This window comes from Haliaeetus albicilla, chromosome 10 (genome assembly GCF_947461875.1).
Source record: "Haliaeetus albicilla chromosome 10, bHalAlb1.1, whole genome shotgun sequence".
NCBI lineage: Eukaryota > Metazoa > Chordata > Aves > Accipitriformes > Accipitridae > Haliaeetus > Haliaeetus albicilla.
In genome coordinates this window covers 40,579,019-40,594,427 of record NC_091492.1, presented here as the reverse complement: position 1 = coordinate 40,594,427, position 15,409 = coordinate 40,579,019, and positions in this window count along the sequence as shown.

Sequence of the window (15,409 nt, the reverse complement as noted above, 5' to 3'; positions counted from 1 at the left end):
CAGGCTCTCGCTTGGCAGCTGGGGTCTTATTCCTGCAGATTATCTATCTGGGTTTGCACAGAGGGGTTGATACAACACTTCTGGGTGTTTTTTCCTTCCCAGAGTCCTCTGGAGCATCCCTGGCTCCCCCAGGGGTTTCTCACACAAACCTGGGCCCCTTCGGTACAAGCCAGTCCCTTTTTCCCCCAGAGAATATCCTGTAACCATCCAGGTGTTTCTCTGCTAAAGTCGAGGTCATTTGGGGTTTTTCGTGTTTCTCTTTGGGAGTTTCTCTTCTGTTGGAGATTTTGCTTTGTTGTGATTTTGGTCTCTACTTGCAAAGCAAATATCATCTGCTTTATTTTGGATGTCTCCAATGGGAAGACTTTGCCACATGATGGCTGAGGGGACAGAGAAGCGAAAACTTTCTTTTTCTCTAATGAAAGAACTCAGTGTCATAGAAATTACCCACCCTGGCTGACCAGACAGCCTTTCTGTCCCTTAAATCAAAGGCTGGGAAGTTTGGCAGGAGCTCCTGGCCATGAACTGGCATGACCACCCCTGGGAGCAGACCAAGAAGTTCCTGAAGCTTTGCCCATTCCAGTAGAGAGAAAGGGAGGAGAAACCTCCGTAGATAAAGCAATGCCGGTGGGACGTTACAGCATTGTGTTTTGGATGCTTCTGCCCGTACTCATCTCGGAAGGGGACTGGGTGTGCTTTGAGGCTCGAGGCCAGTGACCCCCACCAGCAGCACAGACCCTGCAGGTGGACAGTGTGTGTGACCGTGGGGTTAAGCATCACTAACCCCTTCATGGAGCTGCAGCTGCCTCCAGGCACTGTGACATCTTGTAGCCATGAATTCCTTCCTGTAGCTGGAGGGAAGGAGAGTTTTCTTCTATTTGTTTTCTTTTGTCAATCTTTAAACCCGGTTGCAAACGCTGCTGGTAATTAAGGGCCGTCTTGCCATTTGGGTGATGTGCTGAAGTGCATCCTCCTGCTCCCAGCCAGATGCTCCACAGCAAACCCGTCCTGGAGGAGAGGCAAATTTTGTCTTCATTTTCTTCTTTCATATTGCAACAAAAAGCTTCCTATCCTAGGTGGCCTTGGAAACCTCTCCTTATTAAAGACCTCCTTGAAACATATTATAACAGCCAAGGAGGGTGGTTATGAAGCACAAAAAGCCTGCGGAAGAGCTCATTAAAACAATAAATTACAACTAATTAGAATAAATCAAGCTAAATCATCTCCAGCGTGAAGGTAAAATGAGGTGTGAGTGAGGGTTTTTAATATGGCTGGTGCTAATCCCAGGCTCCTCTTTAAAGTGATGGTGAGTCCTGCTGCAGCGACAATCCCGCTGCTGGGACCGGGGCAGAAAACAGACCCAGACAAAGGCAAGGGGAAAGCAGAGCTAATGGGATTTTTAATTGTTTCCTGATCTGAGCTGCCTCTCTGTAATTGCAGTGGGTTTGGGGGTAGTGCAGCATCTGCAGTGGCTCACAGAGGGGCAGGCACAGGTTGAGGTGCTTGGTTTGCTCACTTTGGGTTTTTTTTTCCTCTTTAATTTGTGATGTGCAAAGTGGCTGTGGGGTTTTGTTCCTCCCTGTCATATCACTTCATCACGCGCAGCCACAGCTAAATGACTTCTCTGCATAATTAGCAGTGAGATCATCACGACCGCCTTGGCTTGGAGTCATTTCTCCTCCGGTCTCCAAAGAGCTGCTAAACACAAGGGAGAGGAGGGAGGTGTGGGGGGGGAGACAGCAGGATGGGTGCCCTGCCTATGCCCAGGCACCCCCAGAGATGGGTGCTGGAGGGGGACACCTTGGACCCCTGCTCCTGCACCAGCTAAGGGAGGTTTGGGAGATCTTGCTGTCCTCCTCAATGACAACGCTCGAGCCGAAGGTCCCAGGAAGCAAAGACCAGCATCACCAGCCTGACCCATGCCGAGGAAGGGGCTCGCCACCAGCGGGGCGCTGAGGAAAGCCTTCTGCAATGTGTTAAATGCCCACGTAGGACATCATTGACCAGAAGGTCTTTGAGCTGCCAAAGCAAAAGGTTTCCTGCTGAAATGAGTGAATCACTTCTGAAAGCACCTGGAAGTGGGCTCAGCTCTTGGGAACGCGGAGCCCAGAGCCAGCACAGGCGCTGGTGCCACAGCCAAGGTCAGTGGTAATGCTGCTGAGAGAGCATGGCTTGAGCCTTCCTGCCTGCTGCTTCCCTCCAAGGGATGAGCACTACTGCCAGTGCTGGAGAAATGTATTAGTTTCATTAAGCTTAAATTATTAGCTCCAGGCCTTGATAATGATACTTAATGGATCTAATATTTTTTTGGTGATTATGCTGTTGTATACAGCGGTGTATATCATTAATAACCTTCTTCAAACCTCCTTGCTTTCACTGTCACTAATTATGTTCAAGCCCTTCTTATGCCTAAGCCCAATTAGCTGCCTATAAAGAGGCTTTACCCCATGAAGAATGCCCGGCTGTGCCGGGAGGCAGATGCTGATGTCTTGGGTTACTGGGCAGAAGAATGCTGGGATTCGGCTGCAGGAGCCATGGGCTGGGTCCTGCAGGGTGGTCAGGGCAGCGTTGGACAGGAGGTGGTGGAAAGCCTCGGGGCAGCTCCACTCTGTTTAAAACCCCTTTCTCAGTCACCTTGAGTTCTAGAAGGGGGGTTGACAGCAGCCAGGGCTGCCCCACGTCCCGGGTTTTATCACCTGTTAGTGTCTGAAGGGAGATGATGGACAGTAGGAGAAGGTGGTGAAGTCAAACATCGCTCACTGTTTTTCCCAGGGGGTGATAATGAACACATCAAGGATTCAGTGTTTTCTCAGGGAAGGTGTACCTAAGCCTGGGACTCTCCTGTTATCGCTAGATCAAACCTGTTTGGTCCTGATGCTGGATGCGGCTGGGTGGAAGAAGGAGCATTGCCTCCATCTCCAAACTCTCCCTGAAACGTGCCATCGCCCCTGGGAGGAGTAACCAGGCTTGGCTGCTTCTCTGCTCCTCCTTGTCCGTGCCTCCTTCCCATCCCCCTGCGTGTTGATTAATCCATTAGGATTAACCTCTCTTTAACTCCTTGATTAGCTGCATTTTAAAACTCCATTTGTTTTCCTTTTTCCATCAAGCCAGAGCCAAAAAAAGAGGCCAATTTGCAGCGATACTGATTTACTGCAATTTCTGAAAATCAGGGTGAGCGCTGGGAAGGCGTGCTCGGCATTTCAACTCCTCCCCGGCGAGCTGCAAGAGGCTGCCCCCGGCAGGAGCCAACTTTGGGAAGAACATGACAGAACCAGCACCTACCTGAGTTCCCAGGGCTGTTTTCTGATGGTATCGGTGCAAACCTGGAAGATGCATCCTGCATTTCAAGGACTGAAAATGTCCTGCTCCCTACCTTGGGGAAACTGAGGCCCTCATGAAGCGACACGCATGGGCTAGCAAGCCTGACCCTTAGCCCTTAGATGGCTTTTTGGTCCCTTGGGGACATCCATTTCTCCACTTGAAATATCCTTGACTTCCCTGAACTGTGCACGGCAGGAATTTCTGAAGGTGGGGCCTCGTGTTTTAGGATCACACAGGGCAGTAATGGCATCGTTTGGCCTCATCCAGACCTGATTTGCCAGGTGTAGACCCAGTCCTGGGTTTACTGAACCTGAGTTTAGCCCATGACCTCGGTGAGCTGCCAGACCCCTCCAGAGTCCAGGGGTGTCTGACGACAAAAGCTTTGCCCTTCTGTGCTGGGAGCTTGGCTTGGCTTTGCCTGTGAAGCTGGGGCAGCTGCCTTCCTCTGCCATGCAGGAGCCACGTGGGGAAAAAATCATTAATATCTTCAAAAACAAGCAAGCCCACTGGATTTGAAACAAAATCTCTACTCTTCCCAAACACCTGTCTTTCCCTTCCCAGTGTTTCCCCTGGGAAGGAGTGACTCCCTCTCCATGTCCAGGGCTGTCTCAGGGAGCGGCCAGTCGCCGCGTGTCCCATCTCTTGCTGGGCACAGATCATCCCCTTGATGAACTGGATGCTCCGGAGTTATTCCTGCTGTATTTATGTGATCATTAAGCTTTAAGGTGACTAACACTAACCACCCGCTGACCTGCGCTAACCCTTCAATTCATTCTTCAGTCACTTCTCTGGCTGCGAATCAATGTCTGAGCTCGGGCGCTTTCGGAAGCGGTCAGCGGGGCTGGAGGGGAGCAGCACGCCGGGATGCACAGGGGCTCTGTCTCTCCCTCTGCCAAGGAGGGACAGGGACAAACAGCTTTCACAAGGCTGGAGAAATTGGTTGAGCTGTGTCTCACTGGCCATAGGAGTTTGCCCCACAATTAGGGGATCTGCTTATGCAGGTGGGGGTCGAGGGTCTAGCCCGGAGCTCAGCAAAGCCAAGGCTTAGAGCTGGGGTCTGGAGTGTTTCTCTCACCTGGCTGATAGCTGGGACCAAGGGCCAGCTGAGAGTCTCCCCTGGGGCTGGGGCACTGAAGGAGACAGCTTGTGCTGGCACCAAAACCCCTCTCCTATGGAGCTGGATTTTGGGGTTGGCTGTCTGCAAGGAGCAGCTTTCCTTGCAGCGGTTTGGGGTATCTAAGAAGAGCTGAGTGCAGCAGGGACATCACTAGAGCCCTTCTCTTCCAGGCTGCCCACTTGCAGGATGCTTATAAGCGACCTTTGAGATTTCTCTAAAGTTTTGGAGTAGCTCAATGTGTTTCTAAGCTATTTTGGGGTGCATGAGTGGGAAATATGTGTCATGGACACGTTGACCTGTGTGCACCCATATGCAACAGCCTGTGGGTTCAAGTGTTTAGGCAAGCAGGTTCGAAGCTCTGCGATGGCATCTTCTTCCCATTACTGAAGCAAAACAAGGCAAAACCAAGCGGAGGGCTTTGCCTCACAGGACTGCGGTGCCCGAAGCTGGGCTCGCCTGCACAGGTCGTGTTGGAACTGGGAAAGTCTCTTGGGAGCTGTCTGTGACCTGTCAAAATATATTATAAGCTGCAGTTGAGGTTTTAAAAGCTTCACATTGATGCACAATTTAGGGGAAGCATCTTGCATTTCTATAGCTATACAACAAGATTTTCTGAAATTGCAATGATATGAGAAAATGTCTTTTAAAGTGGCACCCAGATGGCAGGAGGAAATTGTGCTGTTTGAATCTCTTCAGATAAATTGAAGCTAAAGGGATGCTAAAAATTTTATAGGGTTTTTTTTCCCCCCCTTCCACCACCTGCTACTGAAACGACACAAGAGGAGTCATCAACAGAGCAAGTGAGATCCTTACAGTGTACCGCTTAAGAAACGGCCTCATCTCAATCCTGCATATGACGGCAATTAACACTGAGAGATCCCCAAACCTGGCAGTGTCAAGTCTGGACTCCTCACCTCTTCCTCTGCAGAGGCTGGGGAGCGGGAGGGGTTGCAGGATTCGGGTTCCTCGGGACCTTTGTGTGACCACAGCGTGAGCCCAGAGCAACGGGGGAGAGGCTGTCGGACCCAGCGGAGCGACAGCTCTGGGGATGTGTGTGAGATGCTGCTCCTCAGAGTAAGCCTCAACATAAAATTAAGAAACCAGGTCAATGCAGGCAACCTTTGTGGTAACAAACCTCCCCAGCCGCTCCCCGGGAAGGTGGCTTTCAGGGCTGGAATTTCTGGGGGGGTTGGTCTCTAAGCAAAGAGAAAGAGTCATAGGCAAACCCCGGGTGTCAGGGCTCAGCCTTGCGGTTTGCAGTGTAAGCGAGATGCAATGGCTGGAGCTGTATTTCTCTTTGGAAAGCCACCTCCCCCAGGATGCATAGATTCCCAAATGTAAGAATGAAGTGTTTGGCTATAAATTTACCCTAACACCAGCCATCCCCAGAGCTGTGCTGCTTTTGGGACAGAATCTGTCCCCCTGGCTTTGAGATGATGCTGTGGAGCCTCCCTGGCATCATTCTGTGGGGCAGCAGGCATTTCTCTCAGAGGATTTTTTTCTTTTTCCCCCTCCTTGGTATTCACAAGCAAGCAGCATTTTAGCTCCTGAGCTAAATATGTCACTTTGTCTTGTAGTGGCTGCCAGGTTTTAAAATGCTGGCAACCTGCGAAAGCACTGAGAGGACAAATGCTACCCGTCTTTACTCAAGGAAGAACTGGGCTTTGTGGCTTTTTGTTTTTGTTTTGAAAGTAAAATTAGTGTGTTTACCCCGGTCGTTTACTTAAGCTGTTAGTCATGGCAAAAGAAACGTGTGCGGGCTGGTTTGTCTCCTCTGACTGGTCTCACTTCTCTGGGGTGGGCTGGGGTGCTCAGGGGAGACCGTGAGCAATAGCAGCAAATATGCAAATATTGTTGTGTTGCCTCCCAGGAGAATGTGCTGGGGATGACAGGAGAGCAGCGCCGGGGCTCTCGGGAAGCCTTTTCCCTGTCCGTACCTCCCTCCCCACACGTGCCGGCAAACACCGATGGGGCGAGAAGCCACGGTGCCTGAGCAGAAACTGCTGGGTCAGAAATTGCTGCTTCCAGCCCTGTTCAAGCCTGGTCTGCGTAGGGCAGCTGTCCCTTCAGCCCATCTCCGGGCAAGCTTTTTTTTTTTTTTTACGTACACATTGTGGCAGATGGGTCCATCCAGCAGGCAGGGTGATGCTCCCGATGGGTGGTGAGATGTCTTTGTGCTTAACGTGAAATGGAGGTCGCAGGTGGGGCATGTCGCTGTGGTTTTTTTCCAGTGTAGCGGAGCACTTCCCAGCTGGGATCTGGCTTAAGTTTTGGGAGGAGAGATCTTGGGCGAGATCCCAGCAGTTATTTCAATGGACTGAGCCCGCAGGGAGCACCTGCTCGCCAGCAGCATGGGCTTTCCAACACCCAGCAGAGCTGCAGAAAGCCGTGAGGGCTGGGGCTAGGTATTTTTAAACAACCTTGGCCAGGCAGGCTTTGCCAGAGCGCTGCCTGTTCTTGTTATCTCTTCCTGCAATTACAGAATGATTCAGTGGCAGCTATCCTGCGGTTTAATGCAAGAAGCTTCCTGCAGGTACGGTGTGTGTAACACACAGCAATGCTTTCTGATATGACACGGTACTGTCTCGTGTTATCACAGCTTGAGATGTTCAGCAAATAATCCGAATCTTTCCTTCAAACGCCAGGTTATTTTGGAGAGGGGTAGTCATATTACCTATTATACTCGTGAAAACAGATAATAATAGTAATACCATTTGGTGGAGCGCTGTTAATGCAACAAGGCTGTCACTTGTCACCAACAATGCTGTGTGTGGCAGCCTGTTAAAAAGAAAGTCAAAACAAGGCTGGCAGCAGCCAGCCTGAGCGCATCGCCGTCGCTGCCAGGGCTCTGTTGAGCACGATTGTGTTTCCTCCATGCCGGAGCCAGCAAGGATGTTCTGTACCGCAGAGCTATGCTGGTTTGGCTGGTGCAGCCCATGACACGCTCGCCGGTAGGGCAGTGGTGATGTCCTGGCGTGCTGTGGCTTGTAGGGACACCGACAGCGCTACCCCAGGTCTCACGTTCGTGAGTCGTCGTCTTGTTTTTGGCAGAGATGCTCGCCCCAAGCTGGGCTGAGCCTGCCCTTGTCACCCGCCTGTCTTGCTGTGTGAGCTCGCTCCCTCCTGAATCCACGTGCTGCTTAGAGGCTGGTCTTGTCCGATGGATCCCAAATTTCTGTTGGGGTCAGTGGATGCTAAATCCATCCCATGGGATGTGTGGGGTGCAGGAGGAGCGGTGGGTGTGTGAGCCCCTCAGCTTTCATCCTGCAGGACAGGCAGATGCTGCATCACCCTGATGCCCAGGCACAGCCGAGCTCCCAGACCTGGCAGCATCGCCTTGTGGCTGGTGGTACCAGGCACTCATCTTTCTCCCCCCTCTTTCCTTTAAAAAGGATGTTTCAAACGTAAAAGCAATGTGAAGACAGGCAGTTACACATCTGGAAATGTATCATGAATGTAATAAGGGTATGAGAAGGTTTCCGTAGGAATTAATGTCCACTGTATTTGCTCCACAGCAAGCCGTAAACTTTGCAGGGTCACAAAAGTATCTTATTTTTTCTCTTGAGGAATTTCAGCACTAACTCAGTGCATGCTTCCCCCAGCTGCTGCCCCGTTCGTTGGGGGCTTCAGAACCTGCGCATAAGCAGAGCCTGCTGTGGGCAGGAGGATGCTCACTGCATCTGCAACGAGAGCCACAGCAAAACTCTCCCCAAGCCTCAATAACTTCAGCATTTTCTTTTTATAATGGAATGGAGAATGGAAAGATCTGCAGAAGTGAAATGTCTCTCAAATCATCAGGTTATTTTTATGTGCATCTATATTTTCTTATGTGTGTGTAAATACCTCCCCCACATGCATACTTTTATCTCAAGGAGTGAAATAAAAATAGCTGGAGATTGAAAGGGGAGCAGGCGAGGGGGTGGTTGTGCTTTTTGGAAGACTCTCTTCAAGGTTTGGAAACGATGAAGCTGTGGTGATAACGTGATCTGACAAAACCTCAGCTTCTCCAGGCCTGTGTGGAATGGTGTTAATGAAAGAGATCTTAATGACTTTCCCTCTACGTTTCAATTTATTCTAACAAGCCGCAGCCAGGAGCGCAGACTCAGTGTTGCACTTGAAGTTTTGACAAGCTCCGAGGAGCCGGCTGCACGCGTGCCGGGAATTGCTGCTCAGGGGCTCGGAAAAATAACCCCCATCCCGCAGATGACAGGATGGCATGGAGGGATCCGCCGCCTCTCCGGGCTGATGGCAGCGCTCGCTTTGCCTTCTCCAGCCACGGAGCCCAGCTGTTTTCCCACGCCAAGCCCCAGCCCCGCTCCTCTCCCCAAACCTTCCTGGTCGGCAAGCCCAGGTTGGGCAAGTTGCAGGGGAGATGCTGCATGATGCTGGAGGAGAAGAGGAATGTGCTGCAGCTTGGTACAGATGTTGTATAGGGTATTATTTCATTTCTTCCCCCCTCTAAGTAGGACAGCAGCAAGGAGAGATTTCTGACAGCTTGAGCTTTGCGAAGAGGGGAGGAAATTTCCTTAGGGAACACAAAAAGGGGAGGGTTATGTGGTCTGGCAAAGCTGGTTGTTGCACAACCCAGAGCCTTGTGTGCCTCAGCTTAGGATCATTCATTGTCACTGCTTCTTTTTTTTTTTTTTTTTTTAATAACAAAAGAAGGGTTATGAAATACTTTGATGTGGGAAGCTGCGTGGCTGGATGGCAGCGTGCATGGGACAGGGTGACGTTTGTCTGGGCTGGGCCCCTCTGGCCCTCGGCACCAAAGAGCCAGAGCGTGTTTGGCAGGACGGGACATATCCAATGCCCATTGCGGCGCTGGAGCTCAAACTACACCAGCTGAACTTTGGCCGAAGCCCTGCCCTCAGAAATAAAACCATCGTGTCTAATAATACCCGGGCTGTAACCCACTCCAGGCGAGCCTCTGCCAGCTGCTGCGGACGAGTCATTGAGACACAGCATCGTGCAAAGTCACCGTCCCTGTCCTGACCGGCGGCGCTGAGGTCCCATGGGACGTGCATGTCCCCTCTCCCAGCTGTTCCCTTGGGGTCCTTATGGGGGTGGGAGTAACCGGGCTCGGCGTGGGTAAAGCCTCCTCCTCCTCCACTTTGGGAAAGAGCTGGGAGGATTTCCAAATGCCTCCATTTGGCAGCTAATCCCCACCATCCCAGTAACACGCTGGAAGTTGATCTGAACAAAGTTCAAGGCTTCTGTCCCTATAAATTGCATTGCTGGTCATCCTCCCCTGTACAGCATCTCCCAGCTGCTGACGAAGTCCGATCCATTAATTCCCAGCAAGGCTGATGTTGGATACAGGTGGGAGATGATGTGTTGAGAAAAGCTGAATAAATTATCATTATTCTTTTCTTGTAACCTTCCTGGCTCCCACAAGGCCCATGCTGCCATGGCCCCAGCATCAAAGCAAGTGCTGGGGTGTTGGCACAGGGACTCGGGCAACCCTCAAATGGCTTCTGCAATCGTTTGTGCCTTCGGTGTTCCGTGCATGGGCCTGTGTGCTGGGGCAGTTTACAGGTAATGTCTGGCAAAGGCACATTGTTTTTAAAGCCAGCTCCTGGGGGGGTTGGCAATGTCCCATGAACTTCTTGCTGAGCAAGTTCCTGGCAGTCACGGAGGTGGGACGGCATGGTGAGGGGCAGCATGGCCTTTGGTAGCAAAGCATTGCCCTACTCCAAGTTTTGGGCACAGGTTTGCTCAGTGCACTAAATTCCAGAGCTGCTTTTGGTCCAGAGCGGCTCTGGTTGCTGTCACCAGGGCTGGTCAGACCGTGGCCAAGCTGCCGGGTGCAGTTTTGGTGGTGGCCTCTCTGCATTGACAGTCAGAGCTGTTCCCTCTGTAGCAAAGCTGTTGTCAGTGCAAATGTAAGCCATTTTTTGGGTTTGTTTTTTTTTGCAAAAACCACTTTCTCAGCAGCACCTTTTCCTATGGCAGAGGGTGAAGCCCTTCCACAGTGGGAGGAAAGCAGGCAGCAAGCGGGTTTTGGCTCTTTTGGCAAGCGGCAGCAGCCCCTTTCCCCTCCTCACCCACGTTGCATTGGCGCTGTGAAGACACTTCTCACTTAAATGGTGTGTGCCCACAGCTCCTCTGAGTCACAGTTGTTAGCAGAAATCTCATACTTCTTCATTTTTTCAAGTACAAATGTCTTTGGAAAAGGGCATTAAATAAAACACTTGACTGAGGTCCCAGTGGTGACTAATTCCCATGGTACGCCCCGCTCCACTGTTAATCCTGCTGAGCTCACTGCAGGCTGGGGGTTTGCAGGGATCCTTGCAGGCGGAGGAGCAAAGAAAAAGCTGAACATTGCACGAGAAGAGCTCGAAAGGGGCAGGCGCCGGCTGCGGCGGTGGCACGGTGGGGACAAATGCCAGCACCCTCCCTCTGGATGCTGGCATTTCCTGGGGAGCGCTTCGGTGTGAGCTGTGCAAAGCATGGGGTGTATCAAAACCTAAAGCTTCTTGCCCAAAAGTTGCTGGAAAGGTTTGAGGAAGGGGGAAAATCCCTCTCCATGGAAGAGCTAGGAGGGGATTTTGCCCCAGCAGGGACGTTCCCTGTCAAGGAGGTGGCAGCTTGGAGGACTCAAAAAAGGCGACTGTAAATCTGTATTTGTAAACATGCTGCCTCCCACCAAACAAAAGCTGGCAAACCCAGAGCTCTGCTGAACAATTAACCCTCCCAAGCACACCTCCCAGGCACGTTGTGAACACCGAACACCCAAACCACGCAAAAGCCCCCGGGGCCGCAGCAGCAATGCTGGGGAGAACCAGTAACCACCCCAGGACCCCAGTGCCAAACCACAGCCCCCAGCAAACCTTCCCTGTGAGTCCCTCTGGGCTCAGAGGAGACGGATAAGCGCAAATCTCCCCAGGGCCAGGATGGGACTGTTGGTGGGACCGACCTTGCCGTGCAGCCAGAGCCGAGCGCTGCCGTTGCTCTGTGCCGGATGGCTCTGCACAGCCACACCAGCCACCTCCGCAAAACAACCCCAGCTTTGTTCGCTGCTTGGGTACCAGCTGAAAACACAATCCTTGTAGGGGACTTTTGCAAGATGAAGCAGCTCTTCCTCCAGCTCTGCTCTCCCCCTCTCTACCTCGAAAGCCCCGGGAGCTGCAGAGCAGGAGGCAGCCTGTGCGCGCTGACGACGAAACGGCTGCAGGACTGGGCATAACTAATTAAAGTCTCTATAAAATGACATCTATTTCCACAGATGGGAAGCTGCTTCCCCTTTTTATGGCTGCTTCAGTTAATTAGTTATCTCGGAGGTTGCATTTGCATTCCCGGCTTTGTGAAATACCCTTTTGTTAACTACTTTTCATATACTTTTATGAAGTCGGCCACTGAAACGGGCTCATTTATCTCACCAGTGACAGGCTGAGAGGCTTGCCCAAAGCTGCATGCCAGATGCCAGGATTGTAAAATAATGTTTGGCTTGTCTGGTGTTTGGAAAGGAGACAGAAGGTGCAGGGCTGCGAGAGGAAAGTCCCAGGCTGCTAAAGCCAAGGACTGGATCTTGACAACTTCTACAAAAATGTCCGATCTGTTGCTTTTGGGCAGCTTGCAGGAGCCAGGGAGGATGCTCTTGTCACCAGCCCTGGGCTTGGATATCTCCATCCTCATCCGATGGGAGCGGGGTGTGAGCATCTGATCTTCTCAAGCTTTATCTGCTGCATCCCTCCTCCAGCAGCGCTGGGTGTGTGCCTGTCCCCGTGGGCAGTTGGCGCCGTGGGGGGGTCCCCAGGAGCCCTCCCTGCCCACGGGGAGCCTGGGGACACCCTAAAGCCGCTGCTCCTGCTGAGCCTGCTCCAGCCACTTTGCACACTTACCCTCCATTAGCGAGATTATGAGCAACAGCAGCGCTAATCGATCACCATCATTATTGCTAGGAAATGTTTGCAAAATCAATGTTTCCTCTGTAGCGTAAGCAATCGGGGCTTTTGTTGGGCATGTTTCTGCCATAAAGAGTGGGAAAAGCTGGATAACTGCAAAATACGATGCAACAGATTTCCTCATTCCTGGCGGCACAGCTACCTTCTCTCCGTGCAAGCCTCTGCAAACACTTGAAGCAACCCAGCACGCTATGGCATGCGCTGCCATACGTGGGGGGGGGGGAACCTTCCCAGGCCACTTGCATGTGTTTAGGGACCATGCGCGATGCCCGCAGGCGTTACTGCAGGCAATAGTTCCATTTGCCTTCCCCTCACACCTACTGCTCAGCGCCAGTGGTGCATGACCATTGCTAAATGCCCAAAATAGGGCAGAGGAATTGGGCGTGCGCTGCTGGTGGTGCCGGATTTGTGCTTTCAGCAGGTTCTGGTGCTTTATGCATTGTGGTCAGCATGCCAGGGCCACGAAGCCCTACACCGGGGGGCCACGGCTGGGTGGGCTTGGCTGCTCTGGGGCATTTTCTAGGGACCCTGAGGGATGTTACATTGAAAAAAAGGAATCCTGCCATGGGTTCAGCCATTCCTCCATTCCAGGAGAGTTTTTTTGGTGACAAGAAACCATACCTTTAAACTCAAACTTCGAAAATTCAGAGCACAGCCCAATTGTTGGGGAAGAAATAAAGCCCAAAATATGTAAATCTCTTTATTTTCTGCACCACTGAGTTTGTATTGGCCTGTTAGTTGACAGTCCTGAAGGTATCCGCTGGGATACAACTATTATACATCCAAACTGTCACAAATGGAAACAGTGCTTTGAAAGACAAAGGGTAATTTATTGAGAAAAGGGTGTCATTTAGGTGGAAGGACGGAAGGAAGAGAGACAGTTGCTGCAGAACTGCCAAGAGAGAATACCAGATCCACTGATAGTCAGGGAACAGCTTTGAATTTCCAAGGCTGCCCTTGAGGGATAAGAAAATAAAAGCTAAGGACAAAAAAAAAAAAAAAAAAAGTCTTAAATACAGTGACAGCAGAAACCTGAAGGATCACAGTGAAAAATGAGACTTTCTCCTCTCTAACAATAACCGAGAAAAAGATAGGAATGTAATTTGTAAAAGCTGTTAAATTGCCACCAAAAATTGTAAGCTGAATGGAGAAATGACACGGAAGGAAAAAAGAAACAAATGCATACCTGTCGTTCCCAGAATATTGCTTGAAAATGGGACTAGATGATGAACAGGGTGGAGGAGAAATGGAGCTGAGGAAGGGAAGAGCTGGGAGAAGTCACCTAGCTCAGCTGGGTGACAGGAGCTGGTCACTACAAAAGCTTTGCCCGGGACCCTCTGTGGGCTGCAGGAGGAAAAAGGTTTTGCGTGTCTCCAAAAACACAAACCCGTAGATCCCTCTTTTTTGTTTGTTTCTGAATAATACATCCTCCTGTCTTGGAGGGAGCTTATTTATATGGAAATGGCACTATGGAAATGGCATTATGGAAATGGCCCCAAGGTCGGGGCTCCGGAGGGAACTTCTTGCCAGGAAGGGGTTTGCAGGATGGGCTCCCAGTGACAAACTTTGGGGGAAACAAATTGCAAACAGCATGATGGCCTTGTAGAAACCACCCAGGGTGAAAAGACCTCTGCAAGAGCCTTGTCCCAAGCCGCCCATAGGGTGCGGGTGCCCACGCCAGCAGGATGGTGGAGCCCGCGTGCGAGGAGCAGGGTGGGGAGACCAAGAAAGACGGGGTGTCTCCAGCACCAGCAGGACATTGCCCTGCACACGTCCACTCCGGGGTTCTTCCCAGCCCCACTGGCCCCTGAGCATCCTGACAAAGCCAAGCGGTGCTTTGCTTATTTTAAGGCCATTAAAAAATGGATCTGCTGGGGAAGCAGAGTGTGTTTTGGGCACAACTCCAGAGCATTACAGCAGTAAAGCCTGCAGACTGTGGGTGCGGGATGGCTCTCACGTGCCCACCCCGATCCTCAGCAGCATTTGCAACATCTGGATTGACTCAAGTTAAATTATCAGAGGGTGCCGGGGCTGACATGTCGCAGCTGGGGTGCTCCTGCTCTAGGACCCCGAAGCCCCTGGCAGGTCTTAACCTGCTGCAGCCAAAGGTTGAGCTGAGGCTTCTTCAAACGCAAACCAATCAGCAAAACCAATCAAGGACTGTTTTCTGATGCAAAAGCATTGCTGTATGGATGCAGAAGCACATTTTTAGGCATGAAGGCTGCTTCCAAATGCCACTTCTACATTTTTCACGTGGTGATTGTCTAGCAGATATTTCCCTTAAGTCCCCAGAGCTGAAATCCCGGTGCTAGATGAGATGTCAACATTTGTATTAGGGAAGTCATTGAAACTAGTTCTTTTTCTCAAATGTTTTAGTTGAAAACATGCTCGTACACGCAGTTACAACAAAAGCAGGTGTTCAGAGGGTCGTCATTACCAAATTGTGATATTTCCTGTGGCTGTCTCAAATACTGGGTGTGGGAATATTTCTTTTCAGCTGGAAACATCTATGATTAAGCTGCAGCCAATGAGAAAAGTAGCAGAATTGCATTTCCAGCTTCACAATTTAGCAGATCCATGTGTGAGCAGCCCTGGCCCCGACCCGCACATAGGTGGGCAGTTTCTCCTGAAAAACAAAGGAGCGCAAGACACCAGGTTTTGGGGAACAATTCAGCCTGCAGAAAATATAAAGCTGGGGAGGAAAATGAGGTGGGGGAAACCTTCCCAGCTGCAAATGTCCCCCACGTCCTCCTGCAGCCTCAGCGCCGTGAAGCCCCACAGCGCCGTTCCTCGGGGTGCAGCTCACGGCTTCTGCCCTCTCATGTCTGGTCACATCACTCTAAATCAAAAGTTATAATAGCAAAGAGGTGTTGGACAGATTAAAATGCAGTGAAATAATAGCAAGGGTGGGTATTTTCAGGGTTGAGAGGAAAGACTGCGGGGGGAGGAGGTGTTTCCAGATATCCCATCCCTTTAGAGAGCTCACAGGATTCAAATGGTTGGAGTGATCTTGACAGGCTAAAAACCCAATCTGCTGGAAATCATATACCTCAAATAATGTGCTATT